Raw genomic sequence first — 21387 nt, forward strand, 5'->3', positions numbered from 1 at the left:
GAAATGTATAGATTAGAATGACAATGGGACATAGTTACTAATACTTAAAAGTATCTGTAAGACAAATGTGTTTTTAAAATTCATATTGGCTGTCTATTGTATCATCTGTTTATAAGGCCATGTGGTATGTTAAAGTTTCTTATAGTTAAACTTGCTCTATTTGATATTTAATCTTATTGTGTTCGTTCTCCTCTATACCACAAACCATAGTTTCTTGACAACGAACATTCTTACCAGTGGATGTAACAATATCAACTGTGGTTCTGGAAAAAGCATAAAAAGGGGAAAATTGTTCAATCAATTAGTGATTTGGTGTTTGAGTTTCCTATATATATATATATATATATATATATATTTACAGATAGATAGATAGATAGATAGATAGATAGATAGATAGATAGATAGATAGATAGATATAGTGTGGCACTCATGGATACTCCTGGGTCTGTGATCAGAAATCGCTTCTGGGGATAATGTGGGATGCCGGGACTATATGGGATGTCAGTATTCGAACCTCCGCCTGTCCTAGGTCAGCTGCATTCAAGGCAAAAGCCCACCCTACCTCTGCTATCTCTCCGGCCCCTAAAATATATTTTATTGCTATTTCTAGATGATGAGTCTCAGTTCCTAAAATGAAAAACAGCAAAACATAATTAAAGCTTCAAATTTTGGTGTACTAGAGTTATAATCACAAGTAGGATACTTCTCTTGCATGTAGCCAACTCAGGTTTGGTATCTAGGCACCTTAAATGTTTCTCTGAGCCTCCCAAGAGAGCCTGCAAAGGTCATTCCTAGACTAGAGCTGGCAAGACAGATGCCTTAACGTTTGCACCACTGCTCCAGCCCTAATAAATATGAATTATTAGGATGCTATATACAAATCAACATAAACATACATTACTATAAAAGTATGTTAAATGTAGTAGAGAATAAATGTAAAATGTTAATACTTTTAGATTATACTATCTTATTATTATATTATTGAATTTTGTATGAAAAGGGATAAATAAACATTTAGTGTTCAGTATAATTATTATAAAAGATGCAGATTCAAAATCTGAAAATTTTGCTCCTTAAGGTAGAATATTACATATTTATCTTAGTTTTGTAGCTGAAATTTAATGACAAAATGTCTATCTTCATTTTTTATTTATATTGTTAGCTTTAATTGTCTTCATTAAAACTGGTTTTATACTTTTCTTCCAAGTTGAAAAATGACTCAAATTGTTATCTGATGCATTACTCTTATCTACAATTCTATTTTAAAATGTGTGAACTTATGTTTTTCTACAAGTTACTATCGTAGTTTTTATTGATTTCTCCTTAATTCTCATTTTAGAACTTTGGCTGACACAATTTCTATAAAGTTGTTTTTGGTTTAAAGATCTTTCTGGTTTCTCTTTAAATCACATACATTTTTTGACTTTTAATGAATAATTCCTTTTGTTTTTTTCTAACTTCTTATTTATTATTTTAATTGATCACTAGAATATAGTTACAAAGTTGTTCATAAATGACTTTCAGTTGTACAATGTTCAAAACTCATCCCTTCATCAGTGTATTTCCCAATACCATTATCCCTACTTATATTTCAACCTTTCCACTGGCTTTATCACCTTTCCTCTTGCATAGTACACTGAATCAGAACTTGTTTTTCATGTTTTTCTTATTTTTTCTCTCTCTTCTTATTTTAATTTTAGACACTATGATTTTCAATATTGTTACTGAGTAGGTATCATGAATAACATTTTAAAATTCCTCCTCTGAGTACCCATTTTGCCCAGAGTAACCATTATGTATGCTGATTAAAATTTCTCCTCTAAGTACCATTTTTGCCCAGAGTAACCATTATCTATGCTGATCCTATATAAGACCAGCTTGTTAGAAGCATATCTGATTATTTTACTCCTATTAACCAATTATTTAATGAAACTTATGAAAGTATGAAGTATGCTGTTTTATTGTTATAAATAAAACAAATTAGAAAAGATGAAGTGAATGCATAGACCTTACTGGAAATAAAACTGATCATTTCAAGAATATTAAGGTAAACAATAATTCATCCGGACTTTAAAAATATTCAGTGAAAGTTATACATTTCACCTATTGTTTTGACAATGACTTCTATCCATGTGCATAAACATTTTATTATAATGCAGACCATTTATTTATATTTAGTTTGTTAAAATATTTTAATTATAAAAATGTCTTGTTATCTGGGGCCTGAGCTATTGTACGGTGTTATAGTAGGGTGTTTGTTGTACATGCAACTGTCCCATGTTCAATCCCCTGTACCCTAATCTTCCTACCCATGTAGGGTATGAACTCTGAGCAGAGACCTAGGACTAAGAGCAGCATGGGAGGGGCCAGAGAGATAGCACAACAGTAGGGCATTTGCCTTGCATGCAAAAGGACTGTAGTTCGAATCCCGACATGCCATTTGGTTCCCTGAGCCTCTTAGGGGCTATTTCCGAGCATAGAGCCAGGAATATTCCTTGAGTTCTATCGGGTGTGACCACCCAAAAGGAAAGAGCAGCACAGATTTCAAAAATAAAAAAGGTATGTTATGGTTACCATACAATAGGAATCCAATTATATGCAAAGGAAAAGATTGATTAGTTCATTATTTGTATTTTACTTCATGCATTTTTACAGGTTAAAGTTTTTATATGCAACCCTTTATCCACCTTGATTTTACGTTTTTTCAAAATGATATGAGATGGTGATATGTTTTTATTGTTTTCTCAACAAAATACCCTAGATTGTTTTCCTAAGCAATATTTTAGAGTCTTTACATTCTGTATCGAATGTCCTCAAAGCCTTTGCATAAAAAAGTTGTTTGAATGTACATATTTCTTTCAGATTCAAATTTTATTCCTATGCTTATATTTTTCTTTTTGTTTTGATTGGCAGTGATACCCTGACAGTGTTCAGAGGTTACTCTTGGTTCTACACTCAGAAATCATTCCTGAAAGACTCGAGACTATCTGCGATTTAAGGGATAAAAACCAGGCATACCACATGGAAGGCAAATGCTTTCCTGACTGGGCTATCACTCTGGAATTCCATGAATGTTTTTTAATTATAATAATATACCCTTTGGTTGCCAAACATTGTTAGTATGCTTCAAAATCAAGGAATTTCCCTTATAACTTCTTCATTTTTATCTAGGTTACTGAGTGTGTATCTTGATATCCATTAGAGATACAAAAAAGGAATAGACTTAGCCATTATGAACTGATTAGTCATTTAGGCACCAACCAAAATTTCATAGGGACCTTGTGGGTTTCCCAAAAAGTCAATGAATAGAAGTCTGCAAACTATGTAGAATATCATGCATTGTTTCTAACATTTCTAGTTTATTTGAAAATAAGTGTGCACAAGTCAGACGAATTAAAACTTGTAAACAATAGAGAATTATGGCACTTGTTATAATCTAATAGACTAAAGAGTAGAAGTTAAATGTAGAATATTCTGCATTTCATATGTGGATCACACTGCAATTTTTGAAGCTTCATTCTCAGATATATTAAGATCACAGTGTCAATCAAGTAAGTTGTAAGGAATTCACCATCAAGTTCAAATGCCAGAATCTAGTTTGTATTTTTAATTTTTATATTGATCATATTGGCTTACATATCTTTCACAGTAGTAATTTAAGTACATATTAACATTGAATCAGGGCAATAGATGTTTATCATTATATCATTTATACTTTTATTAGTTATTCTTGTTATTATGTGTGACTCAATATGGTTTAGTAGGTAATTTTTTTGGTCTGAGAATGCTAAAACGTAATTGGTCTACAGTGGTATACAGGGTCTTCTTACAATCTTGGTTCACAATCAACCAGGTAGAACCGGATCTCTTAAATGTCTCTCATACCTAAGAATCAGACTTTTAGCAGTGAACTGAATATTGATTTAATGCTCCATTTTGTTATTTTTGGTTGGGAACCAAACTGTGCTAAAGGAGATTCCTGCCCTATGCTGAGTATTCCACTTCTGGTAGGACTTAGAAACCAGAGTTCCAGGGTTCAAACTATCTGTAATGAATATAAAGTAAGCATTCTTCCTACTATATTATAACTTCAGTTTCATGTCATATTTTGTATATATGTTTGTGTGTGCCTAATAGAAAAAAAACAATGTTATTAAAAGTGAAATTCAAAAAGGGGCACATATATGAAGGAAGCCTGAACATCTAAAAGATAAACAAATATGGTATAAAATATGCTATAAACATAAGCAGTAGAATTATAAAATAGTACCATAAGTAAAGTTAAAGACATTAATAGAAACAACATTGGATGTTTTCTATAGTTAATACTATTTTGAATTATATTAAAAACATAATTTAGCACAGTGGATCAATGGAAAATATCATGCACTGAAAAAGTCAAAATAACAATTATTCCTTTTTTTCTTTTGTGTGTGTGTGTGTGTGTGTGTGTGTGTGTGTGTGTGTGTGTGTGTGTGTGGTTTTCGGGTCATACCCGGCAGGGGTTATTCCTGTCTCCAGGCTCAGAAATTTCTCCTGGCTGGCATGGGGGACCATATGGGACGCTGGGATTCGAACCGATGACCTCCTGCATAGAAAGGCAAACGCCTTACCTCCATGCTATCTCTCCGGATCTAGAATTATTTCTTACAATATCTATTTCCACTTGAGAAACATTTCAAGTGCAACTCAATAGATATAAATAAGACAAAACGAAGCAGTCATTAAAAAGCTATCAGATTAAAAAGGTAGTAACCTTCGATATAAACAAATCCAATTATTACACAGTTATCCAAGTCTCTAGGGGACACTCCTGACAGGGCTCAGGTAAACTTATATGGGGCACAGGGAGACAGGGGTGGAACCCAGGTCTGTCACTCGCAAAACATAAAAACCTATGTGCTGTACTATAGCCCTGCACCCTAAAGATATTTATTTTTTAAAGGTAACCAAATGAGTTGGCTTCGCAGGTTAGCAATGGGGACACTGAAGCCAGGAGGCCAAGGTTTTCCCAAACAATCCCCTGCAGGCAACCCCACAGTGGTTTGCTCCAATGGAATTCTGGCACCTTCTGGCCCATTGAGTTGCCTGGTTCCGTTTTTTGTAGCTGAGGCTGCGACTGCCAGGTGGCCTTGCGCCATGGAAGCAGAGAGGTTGGTGGCGTTTCTGTATGTGTGCTCAGTCTTGGTGGCTGCGCCTTTGAGCCTCAGGATCTCAGATCCTGATCTCTATGGGTCCCCACTGCAGTGGGTGACCTCAGTTGTTCTTTGGGGGATGGTCCTTGTTCTCTTCTTTTGGTGGCTAAAACTGAAGTGGCTCATTGGGAGAACAGAGAGGCAAGTCTCCGACTATCACAGGGCTTTGGCTGAGAAGGAGAAACTGTGTGAAAGATTGCGACAGGTTGTGAAAGAGTCTGAAGACACGAAGGACTCTTTTTTAGCTGCTCTGCTTGAGAAGGATGCACTTGAGGGCCTCTCTGGTGCAGTTGGCAAAGAGTTGGCCTTCTTGGCGTGGCTGCGTGACTCTGCAGAGAGTGAAGCGAAGGAAGGGGAGGGGACATCTTCCCAAGGAGGTGAAGACCAGAGCAAGATGCCTGACTGCGTGGTGACCCCGAGCAAGCCAGGCCAAGGCTCCCAGTGGGATGTGGATGAAGTCCAATGTCTATTGGAAATCGGTGCGGCTATCAGGGATGAGTTTGGACAAGCAACCCAGAGGAGTTCTTAGCCAAACAAATGAGTGCTGGGAATTGCTGCATCTAAGAGCTGAGGGAAATTGAGAGGAAACTGAGGACTGAAAGACTGTTTGGTGGGATGTGTGGGTGTGGCAATGCCAGAATCAACTGGGCACAGGAGCCACTCAGGATAAGGTGCTCCTCAGACCATCCTCCTCTGCTTCCATCACTACTGATTGAGGAACTTTGTCTGCTTTTAAGATCTAAAAACAACATGAACTCTTTGGCAGACATTTAGTGACTAGGGCAACCCAACCTTGTTGTCCACAGACACCAATTTTTACCCCTCTCAAATAAAATGTTTATGAGTAATTGCAATGATTTCAATCCACTTTAAAAAAGTAATCATTATTCTATTTTGTGCCTTGTTAATATGCACTCAATAAAATGCAGAATGTTTCTCACTCATTCTAAATAACAAACACTTTAAATCAAAATAAAATACAACTTATAATTCCATGAAGATTTGCTTCTTCTAATCACACCTATATAACTATATGCTTACAAGGAAAGCATGGTATGCAAAAAGCAACAAGAAAATTATATTTTTATTTAAAATAACTGAAGTTGGTATTTAACCAGTGACAATATCTTTTAAGTAATTAGGTAACTGGAAAATAGATGGTGATTAGCATATTATGTACCTCACCTCAAGGTACCTTATGTACCTCACTCAAATCTTTACTGTCTGTCTATGATTTTAGATACTTGAAATTAGTCTATTGTTTTGAAGTATAAGTGAACATTTCTGTAGAATTTTATTGTTTGATTTACTAATAATTTTATTTATGTTGTTAGATTCTGAATTAATTTTTTCCATTATATGATTTCTCAGGTGTATTCTTAAAAGCAAGATATTATACATTATTTTTAAAGGTGTTTTTGGGTACAGAATTCTGAGTTTTCTCAGACTGCCCAGAGAATCAAGACTTTTAAGAGACTACCCAATGTTTTCTTGTTTGCGTAGTTTCAAATAATTATGTCGTTTGTTTTTCTACTTTTAAAGCTATATTTATTTTGTTTATATATGATAAGTTTCTCATTTATATGATAAATTACATCTGATTACAAAGAATTAATGGCACATTCTTAGTTCTTAGTTTTTTCTATAATTTCTTTTGTTATTGATGTTAATACAAAAAAATCTGTTCTTTAATATATTTTCTCTACCAATTCTATAATTCTACCCATAAAATCAAAAATGATTATTAGGGGCCGGGCGGTGGCGCTGGAGGTAAGGTGCCTGCCTTACCTGCGCTAGCCTAGGAGACGGACCGCGGTTCGATCCCCCGGCGTCCCATATGGTCCCCCAAGCCAGGAGCGACTTCTGAGCGCATAGCCAGGAGTAACCCCTGAGCGTCACCGGGTGTGGCCCAAAAACCAAAAAAAAAAAAAAATGATTATTAATTATGTGTCTGTGTTATTCCATTATAGTAATCCCTCAGACTTTTTTTTCTTTATTTTTTAGTCACTGCCAGTGATGCTCAGGTGTTACTCCTACTTAGGCACTCAAAAATCACTCCTGGCTTGGGGGACCTTATGCCAAGATAATAATCCAGTTCTGTCCTAGGTCAGCTTTGTTAAAGGCAAATGCCCTACCACTTTACTATAGCTCCGACCCCAAGATATGTTTTGTATTTTTGTTGTTTATATATATTTTTCTTATTATACAATTCAAGTCAACTTATTTCAGCATATATCTACTACATTCATTTAATACTTTATTGTCTGTGTCTTGTATATTTATGCGATTTATGTGATCACATTTCTCCTAAATTTTTTTGGTATCCGTAGCAATTCTATTTCATTCTTCCCCATTTTCTGACGTAGTTACCTTGGTGATATTTAATGCCATCTTCCTTTTCTTTCACTCTCTAACTTGTCATTTACATTTATTTTAAATTTACTCTAAGAGTACTCAAATCTTTTATATATAAATTTTTAAAAGTTACATTTTTAAAGATTTAAATTTCTAAGTCTTTTTTAAATGTTTTGTTTTTATATATATTTACTTAAATAGAGAAATGTATAGATTAGAATGACAATGGGATATAGTCACTGATACAAGTATTTGTAAAGCAAGTGCCTTTCTAAAATTCATAATGACTGTTTATTGTGCCATCTGTTTATTCTGCCATGTGGTGAGTTAAAGTTTCTTATAATTAAACTTGCTCTATCAGTTATTTAATCTTATTCAGTTCATTCTCCTCTATACCACAAACCATAGTTTCTTGACAATGAAAATTCTCACCAGTGGATGAAACAATATTAACTGTGGTTCAGGAAAAAGCATGAAAAAGGGAAAATTGCTCAATCAATTAGTGATTTGGTGTTTGAGTTTGCTAAAATCTTATTGCTATTTCTAGGTTATGAATCTCAGTTCCTCAAACATAAAACAGCAAAATAAAATCAAAACTTCAAATTTTTGTGTGCTGGAGTTATAGTTTAGTGGGTAGGACACTTCCCTTGCATGTAGCTAACCCAGGTTTGATATTTGGGTACCTTATATGGTTCCCTGAGCCTCCCAAGAGAGACTTCAGCCCAGTGCCAGGATTATACCTAGAGCACTACCGTGAATTCAACAAAACAAAAACAATCAAATCCCTCACATTTTTTTATAAGGATGTACCACTTTCTAGTGTGTAAATATAAAACTTTGTTTCAACTACATTTTTGGGGGGTTTTGGGTCACCCCCGGCAGCACTCAGGGGTTACTCCTGGTTCTATGCTCAGAAATCGCTCCTGGCAGGCTCTGGAGACCATATGAAATGCCCAGATTCAAACAGTCCTTCTGCATGCAAGGCAAATGCCTTAACTCCATGCTGTCTTCTGGTCCCTGTTTCAAATACATTTTTACTTTCCAGCAATAAAATTCATTTTGTAGATTCCTTAAATTAAATTTATTTCTGTGAATGGAAATATTAATGTATTTTTATGTCTACAAAATTGCTATAATCAGATGTCTTCTAAATCATATTCTAGTCTTTTATTTTTAAATTTTTTTGAGTTTTGGTTTACACTTAGTAATGATCAGGAGTTACTTCTTATTCTATGCTCAGGTATTATTACTTCTGGAAGGCTTGCAGGACTATATGGGAACCTGGGTATCATATCTGACTCTACCTAGTACAAAGCAAGTACCCTGCCTGCTGTAATATCACTAGGTATCCTTAAGCCACTTTTGAAACTTTAAACATCAGTCAAAATGATGGACAACAATACTGTTGAATAATATAAGATTGTTCTTAAAATACTCTAACTCAAAAATATTTAGACCTACTATTCCACTCACTATTAATCGTAATTGCTATTATATCAGTAACTTTGCTTTTAAAATATTTTGATGTTTTATTAGACCAGAAAGTCAAAACTTAGATTGTAGCTTCAATTTTAAAATTATAATATTGATATTAAATTTTCTCACAGTCCTCAACTTCTGAGATGTCTACATAAAAATTGTGCAGAGAGCACAGTTCATATATAAAGGTCTTTACTAAATTATACTTATTCTATTTTAATATCTGGAAAATATAATTTAATTATTATAACATGACATGATTCAAGAAAAATATAGAGACATATAGCTACCATTATAGTACTATATAAAAAGTCTCACTTTCTTAAAATCTTTACCTAGAAAGAATATGAGAAAAAAAATAGAAGACAGGGAAAGTAAAGGGAGAGAAAGGGAAAAAGAAGGAAGAATGAAAGATATAGAAAAATAATGAGAAAGAAAACACAAAAATATTAAATAAAATATTTTTGATTGTAATATTAAATTAGTAATTATTAAGAAGAGAAAGGAATAGAATTGTGTATAAAATTGGTAAACAAGATTGGAGCAATAGTATATAGATATGGGCTTGTCTTGCACACAATCAACCTGAGTTTGACATACCAGATTACCATATAACTCCCAAAGAATGCCAGGAGTAATTCTTTGAGTATAGAGCAAAGAGTAAACTCTGAGCTTTTCCAATAGGGCCCCACTCACAAAATTGGTAAACAGAATTCATTCAATGATAGAACTGGAATTTTAATTAGAAGTTTTAGTACATACAGATGTTAAATATTTAATTATATGCATGCCTCGGAGAGCCTCATATATCCGTGCTTAGTATAATGATACTTCAATGAAATATAAAACTATGTAAAAATTGTAACAACTATTGGGGCTGGAGTGGTGGCACAAGTGGTAAGGCCTTTCGCATGCTAGCCTAGGATGAGCCAATTTCTGAGTGCTAGGAGTAACCCCTGAGTGTCAGCTGGTGTGGCCCAAAACCAAAAAAAAATTTATAACACTAATATTGTCTTAATCTTTATGTTCATCCTTTGTATTTTATTAGGTTTGTTCCAATTACTTAGTATGCATCATTTATCCACCTTAAGTAACAGATTAATTTAGAAGTATATGATTCAGTTAGATTCATATTGCTTTTGCATTGTTGATAGTCTCATACCTTTAAGTATATTATATCAATAAATATAGTTCATGATCAAATCACTTCAGTTTCATTAAGACTGACAATATACAATTAAACATAAATTCCATCGATCACTTTGTTTCCACATAAATTATATCAACATTAAGAACAAGGTAAATTATCTTATTTACTGTGCATTTTTCTCATTTAAATATCTGTAAAATGTTATGTATTATCTTAAATTTTTTTTGGTCACACCTGGCAGTGCTCAGGGGTTACTCCTGGCTCTAAACTCAGAAATTGCTCCTGGCAAGGTCGGGGGAGCATATGGGATGCTGGGATTTGAACCACTGTCCTCCTGCATGCATGGCAAACGCCCTATCTCCATGCTATCTCTCTGGCCCCTTATTATCTTATTTTAATTTCAATTTGGTCTTCTTAGCAGAAGCATTGAAGTAAAATATTCAGTAAAGAACACTGCAACAATGAAAAATATCTCATTAATAGTACAAATGGCTATGCCCTTTGCAACTTGAATTACTAATGTCTATTATTTAAGATATATATTAAAGTTATGACAGGACACTGGGGTTTTATAACTACTTATATAATATTATTTTCATTGTCTTTTGAAAAATAAAAGTTGAAATTCCTTAAGCCTTACTTGGGTTTTGTCAAGGCTACTCCTAGTAGCTCTCTCTTACCTGTCTAGTCATCTAGTGCTTGACTCAAAAACACCATTAAATGCAGTAGCTAAAGTGGTATTCAAGGGATTACTATAGAAGGATTCTCAGCAGTGAGAAATAATGCAGTCTCAGTCATTGAACTTGGGGCTTCATGCATGCCAAGCATATACTCTCACTCTTGAGTTATTTCCTAGGCTTCATTTATTTATTTTTAATTTTTTGTTGGTAGTTTTGGGTAGCACACAAACTGAGTGTAGCTGATTCTGACTTAAGCTTCCCATGTGTTTAAATATTAATATTGCATTCCTTTTTAGTAACTTTATAGGTGGTATACAGTTAAGAAAATGATAAAATATAAAAGAAATTATAGATAATGACTGATTTTAATGTTATTTAAAATATTCAGATAGCAAACATTTAAACACACATCTTAATAAAAATATCAAAAGGGAATTTTTTGTTTTATAAATGGTTCTCTATAAAGACAAAAAGTAACGTAATCCAACATATTTAGAAATTTTAATTTTAGTCAAAATTTACTTTTAAATTTAAGACAAATAGGATTTATAAGATATCCTATAAAAGAACTCTGGGCTTAATAGCATTTCAGTAAGTAGTATTGTCAAAGGCATTTATTTCAAAAATATCTTGATATTTCAGTTGTATATTCTTTATGACTTCTCATGCTACTTGTGTTTTAAATTAAACAATGTTATGGAATTAGAGTTGTATTGTCTGTCTTACCCTATTTAGATACTTCGATGTATTATAGACAAGAAAGAGTATTGTAAGTCAAAAGTTGCAGTTATTATTTTATCATTTTCTTAGGTATAAAAATAGTTCTATGTAAAAAAATATCTAGTTTAAAATCACATTAAAATGGAAATGAAAACAACAGACTTATAGCATTAAGACACAGACTTTATTTTTATAATTTGTCATGTGTTTATTATGATGCCAAAATATGAAAACAATCTTAAGCTTTCTAAAAAGACGCTTAGTGCTGCTTATTTTGCATTTCTCTGGCCATCTCTCCCTTCTTTTAAATTGTAATGATTCTTCGTTTTATTTCATGGGGATTTATTTCTGGTTCCTAAAGGTTTCTATGCTTATGTTTGTTCATTTTTAATAATGCTTTTAATGTTCCTAGCTAGCCTGCAGTTTCAGTTTTTACTATTTTGTTCTCTTCAGGTTCTCACAGCTTGGAGTTTACCTTGAGTCATAAACATCTGAGTCTCTGACCTAAACTCTAATGATGTAGAACACTGCATACTTCTATAGGGCTCAGAGGGATTAATCGAGGTTTGTGTACTTTTAATCACGTGCTGTAATGAATATATACTGAACTTTGTGGAATGGTTCTAAGATAGATAGGCCTAATTAAAAAGGAAAGAGATGATATGTTGGATCACATAAATAAAATGATCAGGGGAGATGTAGTACTGCAGATCGCTACTTAAATCTGAGAATCCCACTGAGTATTTGCAATGTTCTCTTAGCTAATGGCCATAAATAAGCATACATCCATCCCAAATAATTAACTTTTATATCCTAAAGGCAAAATGTGAAAGTGGAGACCTGAAACAATTAATGGATAAAGAATTACATTGCAGAGGTAAGTGGAATACATCTTCCAAGGTTAAACTTATCATTTTTATAATTGAATAAAATTTAATAAAATCAATTTGAAAAATAAGATTAGACTATCTCAACTTATCTTCTGGGGCTCATGATGTCAGATTGTTTCAGAGTACAGAGGAATAGAAGAAAATTTGTTTGAATGCAGAAGAGTCAAGGGAATGAAGAATGTCCATTGTATAGTTACTTAAAGGACCAGGTAGGTGGAGGATTTTGTGATTCTTCTGGAATCAGCAGAGCAGAGCAAGATTGTGAAAGAAAATTACCCACCATGTGCTGTAGAAGGATGGTATAGGTGACATTATTACCATATCTCCTTTCCAAGCAAATTTTGTCAAGTTAAACAGATTAATTTCAATGTTTTTGTGAATGTATTCATTAAATTCACAAACTTTTTGGGGGGTCAAGAATACTTTTTAAATAACATCTTAATTAGCTCTGAATAAGACAATCATTAAGAGGGGAAATAACACGTGCCTTGCCAATTTTAGTATGATCCCTGATACACTTATATGCCTCCCCATACATCACCAGAGATACCCCTGACTATGATAAACCTCTAAATGAGGTTGGCCTAGGTAACAGCCAAGCATAGTAAGATCTAAGCAGCACAATCTCCTGATCTCTGCTGAACTGAATGGCCTTGAATCACTGAGAGGGAGCCCTGATAGGAGACCTTAAAAAATTGACACATAAAGACATATTAGATGATTGCATACATACAATTGTATTCCTACATATAAAACATTATTCTTATTTTGTAATTAGATTTCTTATTTTCCCCACTTCCAATTTATCTTTTTCTTTCTTTCTTTCTTTCTTTCTTTCTTTCTTTCTTTCTTTCTTTCTTTCTTTCTTTCTTTCTTTCTTTCTTTCTTTCTTTCTTTCTTTCTTTCTTTCTTCTTTCTTTCTTTCTTTCTTTTCTTTCTTTCTTTCTTTCTTTCTTCTTTCTTTCTTTCTTTCTTTCTTCTTTCTTTCTTCTTCTTTTTTTTCTTTCTTTCTTTCTTTTCTTTCTTCTTTCTTTCTTTCTTCTTTCTTTCTTTCTTTCTTTCTTTCTTCTTCTTCTTTCTTCTTTCTTTCTTTCTCCTTCTCCTTCCTTCCTTCCTTCTTCCTTCCTTCCTTCCTTCCTTCCTTCCTTCCTTCCTTCCTTCCTTCCTTCCTTCCTTCCTTCCTTCCTTCTTCCTTCCTTCCTTCCTTCCTTCCTTCCTTCCTTCCTTCCTTCCTTTCTTTCTTTCTTTCTTTCTTTCTTTCTTTCTTTCTTTCTTTCTTTCTTTCTTTCTTTCTTTCTTTCTTCTTTTCACTACTCAATATCTCAACACCTCACCTATTCAAAGTATTTTCTTTTGTTGTTATTGTTATTCCTTTTTTTTTGTTGTTTCTTTTTTAAGTGTGGGGGGTACACCTGGTAATCCAGGGTTGACTCCTGGCTCTGAGCTCAGAAACTCCTGGTAGGCTCTGGAGACCATATGGGATACCAGAGATCAAACCCAGGTTAGCCACATGCAAGGCAAGCACACTACCTGCTGTGCTATTTCTAGAGTCCTCTAAATATTTTCTTTAAACAAATGCTATTTTTTAATTTTACCTCAGGGTAAAATTATTATTTTAATTATAAATATATAATGTATATTATAGTTTTACCCAAGCTATTATTTCTGCATGAATGAAAAAGAAGTTTATTCTCCCAGAGTTGAAAGCTCAGGTCTGATTAGAAGTGATTGACAAGGCTTTTCTCAGCAGTTTCCTTACCTCCTCCCAGTGACAGACCAGGTTTAAACCATTTTGACAAGTGATATACACTCAATAAAGAGAAATTCTGTTGAAATAATAAAAAGAGACAAAACATATTACTTTTGAAGGGTCTGGGGAAAACTCCCATATTTTGAATAAATATAACATGCATGCAACTTTAAGTACTGAGGTTAGAAATATCTTAGATGTGAGGAAATGCAATTCAAAATATACATTTGAGTATAATATATGTTTCAAAAGGATGCTCAGACCAGCTGTTCATAGTCTGCCTAAAATGTTGATGATTACAGAACAGAAGGTTTTCAAGTGATAAAACTAATTTTTAAATTTAATTTCTGGATGACTTTTATGAGAATTCACATCTATCAAAATTTTAATATGGTATGTATCTTGGAAATATTGTTAAACTTCAAACATTTTATTGTTATTCTAATAACAAAGCATGACAGTATCAGTGTTGATTTTACTTAAAAATAAAACTGAGGACAAAAGATATCAAAAATAGAGGTATCTCTGTTCCTGAATTTAAGAAACAATCCAGCTGGATTGTTTTCTCTTTCACTGTACCATTTCATAAAGTCAGTGGGTAGTTATTTGTTAATATTTATTTTCATATATGTGGATGGAGTGTGTCAGATGTATTTTTGATATTAGAAGAGGATATATAAAATGTTTAATTGTTCCTGGGTCTCTGGGACTCCAATGATTCTTAAGTTGTTTCTGTTGATCTTATCATAGACTTCTATTTTCATCTGTTCCCATTCTTTGACTAATTTTTCCATTGTCTGCTCATTTGCTTTAAGTTTTTTGTCCAATCTCTCCTGCTGTATGGAATTATTATGTATCTCATCTTCCACAGCACCAAGTCTATTCTCAGCTTCTGATACCCTGTCCCAGAGCTTATCCATTTTGTCATTCACTTCGTTTACTGACTTTTTCAGTCCTGTTAGTTGACATGTTATTTCAGTTTGGAGTTTTGTGATTTCTGTCTCCCTATTTTCTTGGTTCTTATTAGTGTTCTGTTCAACTCGATCCATGGTTTCTTGGAGATCTTTGAGCATCTTCCATATTGCTAGTCTAAAGTCCTTATCTGAGAGGTTGATTAGTTGGTTGGTCATTATCTGGTCCTCAGAATTGTCATCTTCATTCTCTATGTCTGATGCTCGCCTGCGTTGTTTCCCCATTGTCACAATTGTATTGTGGGTTTTTCTACGTGTTGTGGTGGTATTCATTGTCTATATGATGCAGGCAGCACACTCCTCTGGCTCCTCCCTTTCTGGATGGGCTGACTTGCCTCTAAGTGAGGGGTGTCCTCCGTGGATGAAGCCTCACACCGGGTCAAATCTTAGGCCCGAGCATGCAACAGAGAAGACAGTCCGGAGAGAAATGTTTGCTTCTGTGATATAGTGTCATTCTTAGTGTGATTTTTCCTTCTTGTTGCAATGGTGTTCTTTCCTTAGAAAGAGTGCACGGCCTTCGCTATGCGGCCGTGCTCCACTGGAGCCTCTTTTTGCCCCACTCGCAAGAGTTTCACGCAAGAGGACAGTAGACAGACATAGACAGGTCACACTCACAGTTTTTCACAGTTGGGCCCCACTGGGCCAGTGTACTTTCACGGATTTTCCCCGCCTGGTGTCACACACAGGGAGCCGGCTTTTGCAAAGCCTTGCCGGTTTTCATGCTCTGTAGTCCCTCCCTGAAAAAATGAAAATGTTTAATTGTGTTCTCTCCTTGTACTAACACATGACAACACTACAGATGAGAAGGAAAACAAAATAATACAAACAGTAAAACTATATGATTTAAAGTGAAAATTTACTTCAATTTTCCTTTTTTTTTTCTTTTTTTGGTTTTGGACCACACCTGGGGATGTTCAGGGGTTACTCCTGGCTATGTGCTCAGAAATCACTGTGCTAGTGCTCTGGCCCCTTCAATTTTCCTTTTTGCCATGTTTTATCTTTGTCTGCATTTAACAAGCTAATCAGGAACATATATAGCTATCATCTATTAATGTCTTCCTTTTGAGAGAAGGGAGAGATTCTGAAATGAAGGTGAAGTTTCTGGGATATTTGTGTATAAAAATGGTTTAACTATGCAAAAGACTTATTAACAGATAAATGAAAACATTTTCTTCTACAGTACTTAAGTGCAACATTACTACTTTATCAGAATTATGATATTTTGCATATTTAAACTTTAAAGATAAAAATGAGTCTATGGCCATACCACTCCAAACACACCTGATCTCGTCTGATCTCAGAATCTAAGCAGGATCGGGCCTGGTTAGTACTTGGATGGGAGACAGCCTGAGAATACTGGGTGCTATAAACAAAAGAGGAAAAAAAATGGATAAAAATAAGTTTTATTTCATTCTTAATGAATTTAAAATATATGCAATATTCATTTTAAATATGGTTCAAACCAAAATCCATTTTGAGAAAACTGATAGTAACTTCCAAAATAATTTTAAAAATATTTTATTTAATATATAGGAGATAAAAATATAAACAAGGAGAGAAAAAGTAAGAGTTCATTCAAGAGAGAGCATGATTTCTTCAGAAGAGAAACAGATGGAAAGGAAAGAATTACACCCTGAATTGAGATATAGTGATCCTTGAATGGGGATACATAAGATGGAAGTTTTTTTTTACATGAATAATTTTCTTAAAATATCATTACAAAAGATTCATTTGTAGAGTGGTTTTAGACATACGGTCTTCTCATGCCAATCTCACCATCAGAATCAAGTTTCTTACAAAGATGTTTCCAGTTTCACCCACACCCTTTCCCCAACCCCCAGCCTGCCATCTTGATAGAAACCTTTTTTAATTTGGTTGTAAAAGTTTGGATTTCATGTTCTCAAATGGTTGGTTCTATGTTTGGTAAAATTTTTTGTACCACCAATGTAGCCATTTCCCTGCTTCACTCTTCCCATATGTCTCTCACCACTCCCTAATGATTATAATCGCTATGAAGTTCTAAGGAAATCAAATGTTGAGCAAGAATCTGAAAATTAAATTTACCTAAAATATTTGGAACACTTCTTGTATATGTAATATTTGCTTGTAAATTAGTTTGTTCTAAGATCACTATCAACCTCACAGGTTAAAAATTAACTTTTGCCCATTTTTAACTACTTACAGTACAAAAATTGTGGTTTAACCTAGATTGACTTTTCTCCAAAAACATCCTTCCTAAGATAGTCAGCTTCTTGACTGTTATTTTAATAATATATTTAATATATTAATATATATTATATATTAATATATTAATAATAATAATATATATTTAATAATATATATTAAGTTGGTCTTCACTTATAAAGAATAATATTTGGGGGCCAGATAATAGCATAGTGGTAGGGCATTTGCCTTGCATGTGGCCAGTATAGGACAGACCTTGGTTCATTCCCCAGCTTCCCAAATGGTCCCCAAAGCCAGGAGTGATTTCAAGTGCATAGCCAGTAGTAACCCCTGAGCATCACCAGGTGTGTCCCCCCAAAAAGAACACCCCCTTCACCAGTGCAACATTCCCACCACCAATGCCCCCGCATCTTCCTCCTCCCCCACCCATGCTTGTATTCAAGACAAGTATTCTACTCTCACTTATTACCATTGTCATGATAGTTGTTAGTGTAAGTTATTTCTCTAACTGCACTCACCAATCTGTGGTCAGCTCCATATCGTGAGGTAGTTCTTCCAGCCTTCATCTTTATTGTCTCTGGGCATTATTACAATAAAGCCTTTCAGGGGCTGGAGCTGTGGCACAAGGGGTAAGGCGTCCAAACGTCGTACCTGCGCTAGCCTAGGAAGGACCACAGTTCGATCCCCTGGCCTCCCATATGGTTCCCCTAAGCCAGGAATGATTGCTGAGCGCATTGCCAGGAGTAACCCCAGAGTGTTACCGGGTGTGGCCCCCCAAAACAAAAACAATATGCCTTTTATTTTTCTTAAAACCCATAGACGAGTGAGACTATTCTTGGAAAAATAAAAAGGTTTAAACAACCAAAAAATATTTGAAGAGACAAACATCTATAAAACAACAAAGGATATATAGAACAATATGTATTCTGAAAAATGATTATTCCACTTGAGCTCAAGACCATGGAAGACAAAAATGTATACAGATAACATAAAGGGGAACAAAAAAACCAAACACATCTTATATACCCTTTCCTCAACACCCTCAATCAGGAATTACAGGTTTACCCAAGGCAGTAACTTGGAGAATAAGATAAATTTTACATTTCCTCTGGAGTCATAACTATTCTCTCTCTCTCTCTCTCTCTCTCTCTCTCTCTCTCTCTCTCTCTCTCTCTCTCTCTCTCTCTCTCTCTCTCATGCACACACACAACCACACACACACCCTTTTACTCCCCTCACTATTTCCCCCTCCTATTTTTTAAGTAAACCTATTTTACTTCATTCTCCATTTACATTTGATTTTTTTTTGTTTTGTTTTGTTTCCTTTCCTTGACTTTCCAGGTGCTAGCCTATTTCTCAACTCAGGAAGATAATACATATTTCTGTCACCTTTACTTTAGAAATTCTATTCAAAAACACTACTAACATCAATACATAACATATGGTAAATTTTCTCATGGAAATAGAAGAAAAAATTTAATTATCTACATAGATATAACAGTAAAAGCCAATAATCTCCACAGACAATAAAACGTATCATCAGGGGCTGGAGCAGTGGTGCAAGCATTAGGGAAAATGTTTGTCTTGCAATCGGCTGACCTAGGATGGACCATGATTTGATCCCCTGGCATCCCATATAGTACCCTGAGCCAGGAGCAATTTCTGAGTGCATATCCAGGAATAACGCCTGAACATCACTGGGTGTGGCCCCCCCCAAAAAACAAAACAAAACAGAAGACAAACATATCATCAACAAAAACATATCAACAAAAAGAGAAGTAATAGATACACAGCATTGTGGTATTAATCTTTATTTCTGGGTCATAGATATCAAACATCTCCATATCTCTCATTTAAAGAAACCCCTAGACTTCATCATTAATTTGTTAACTATATGAAGAGAATTTTCATTAGCTTAACAGTATAACCATATCTACTATGTATGACTACATAGATTTGTTGAATAAATAATTATTGAGTAATGATAATGTCAGATTATAAAAAATAACACAGCAAGTAAACTTTTCTTTAACAATGGTTAGCATAAATCATAATATGCAATTTTCTGACTAATATTTAATTTATAAATATTTACTATTTTAGTAATAAATATTTCCTATTTAATAGAATGTGCAAAGTGTAGCTAAAGCACTCCTAGGGAAAAGGAAAATGGGAGGCATTACTTTGCCCAACTTTAAACTGTACTACAAAGCAATAGTTATCAAAACAGCATGGTATTGGAATAAAGACAGACCCTCAGATCAGTGGAATAGGCTTGAGTTCTCAGACATTGTCCCCCAGACATACAATTACCTAATTTTTGACAAAGGAACAAGAAATCCTAAGTGGAGCAGGGAAAATCTCTTCAACAAGTGGTGCTGGCAGAACTGGTTAGCCACTTGCAAAAAAGCGAACATAGACCCCCAGTTAACATCATGTATGAAGGTAAAATCCAAATGAATTAAAGACCTTGATATCAGACCTGATACCATAAGGTATATAGAACAACACGTCGGTAAAACACTCCATGACATTGAGACTACAGGCACCTTCAAGGAGGAAACTGCACTTTCCAAACAAGTGAAAGCAGAGATCAACAGATGGGAATACATTAAACTGAGAAACTTCTGCACCTCAAAAGAAATAGTGCCCAGGATACAAGAGTCACCCACCTAGTGGGAGAAACTATTCACCCAACACCCATCAGATAAGGGGCTAATATCCAAAATATATAGCACACTGACAGAACTTTACAAGAAAAAAACATCTAATCCCATCAAAAAATGGGAAGAAGAATGAACAGACACTTTGATAAAAAAGAAATACAAATGGCCAAAAGGGACATGAAAAATGCTCCTTGTCACTAATCATCAGGGAGATGCAAAACAAAACAACTATGAGATATCATTTACATCACAGAGATTGGCACACATCACAAAGAATGAGAACTATCAGTGCTGGTGGGGATGTGGAGAGAAAGGAACTCTTATCCACTGCTGGTGGGAATGCTGTCTAGTCCAACCTCTATGGAAAGCAATATGGAGATTCCTCCATAATCTGGAAACTGAGCTCCCATTCGACCCAGTTATTCCACTCCTAGGAATATACCCTAAGAACACAAGAATACAATACAAAAACCTCTTTCTCACACCTATATTTATTGCAGCACTATTCACAATAGCCAGGCTCTGGAAAGAACCAAGATGCCCTTCAAGGGACGAATGGCTAAAGAAACTGCGGTACATATACACAATGAAATATTATGCAGCCATCAGGAGAGATGAAGTCATGAAATTTTCCTATACATGGATGTACATGGAATCTATTATGCTGAGTAAAATAAGTCAGAGAGAGAAAGGTGCAGAATGGTCTCACTCATCTATAGGTTTTAAGAAAAATGAAAGACATTCTTGCAATAATAACTTTTAGACACAAAAGAGAAAAAAGCTGGAAGTTACAGCTCACCTCATGAAGCTCACCGCAAACTGGGGTGAGTTTAATTAGAGAAATAACTACGTTTTGAACTATCCTAATAATGAGAATGTATGAGGAAAATAGAAAGCCCTTCAACTGATGAATGGCTAAAGAAACTGTGGTACATATACACAATGGAATATTATTCAGCCGTAAGGAGAAATGAAGTCATGAAATTTTCCTATACACGGATGTACATGGAATCTATCATGCTGAGTGAAATAAATCAGAGGTAGAGAGAGAGATGCAGAATAGTCTCACTCATGGGTTTTAAGAAAAATAAAAGTCATTTTTGCAACAATCCTCAGAGACAATGAGAGGAGGGCTGGAACTTCCAGCTCACTTCATAAAGTTAACCACAAAGAGTAGTGAGTGCAGCTATAGAAATAACTACACAGAGAACTACCATAATCATGTGAATGAATAAGGGAACTGGAAAGCCTGTCTGGAGTAAAGGTGGGGGTGAGGTGGGATGGAGGGAGATTTGGGACATTGGTGGTGGGAATGTTGCACTGGTGAAGGGGGTGTTCTTTACATGA

The 21387-nt window shown here is 34.6% G+C and overlaps 1 long non-coding RNA gene and 1 pseudogene across 1 annotated transcript in view; one reads left to right on the forward strand and one right to left on the reverse strand.

Annotated features, from left to right (window-relative positions):
- LOC126003891 (uncharacterized) overlaps nt 1-21387 on the reverse strand; it is a 177909-nt gene that overhangs the window by 134139 nt on the left and 22383 nt on the right. The window lies entirely within an intron of this gene.
- On the forward strand, nt 16444-16562 carry LOC126005452 (uncharacterized; annotated as a pseudogene).

This window comes from Suncus etruscus, chromosome 3 (genome assembly GCF_024139225.1).
Source record: "Suncus etruscus isolate mSunEtr1 chromosome 3, mSunEtr1.pri.cur, whole genome shotgun sequence".
NCBI lineage: Eukaryota > Metazoa > Chordata > Mammalia > Eulipotyphla > Soricidae > Suncus > Suncus etruscus.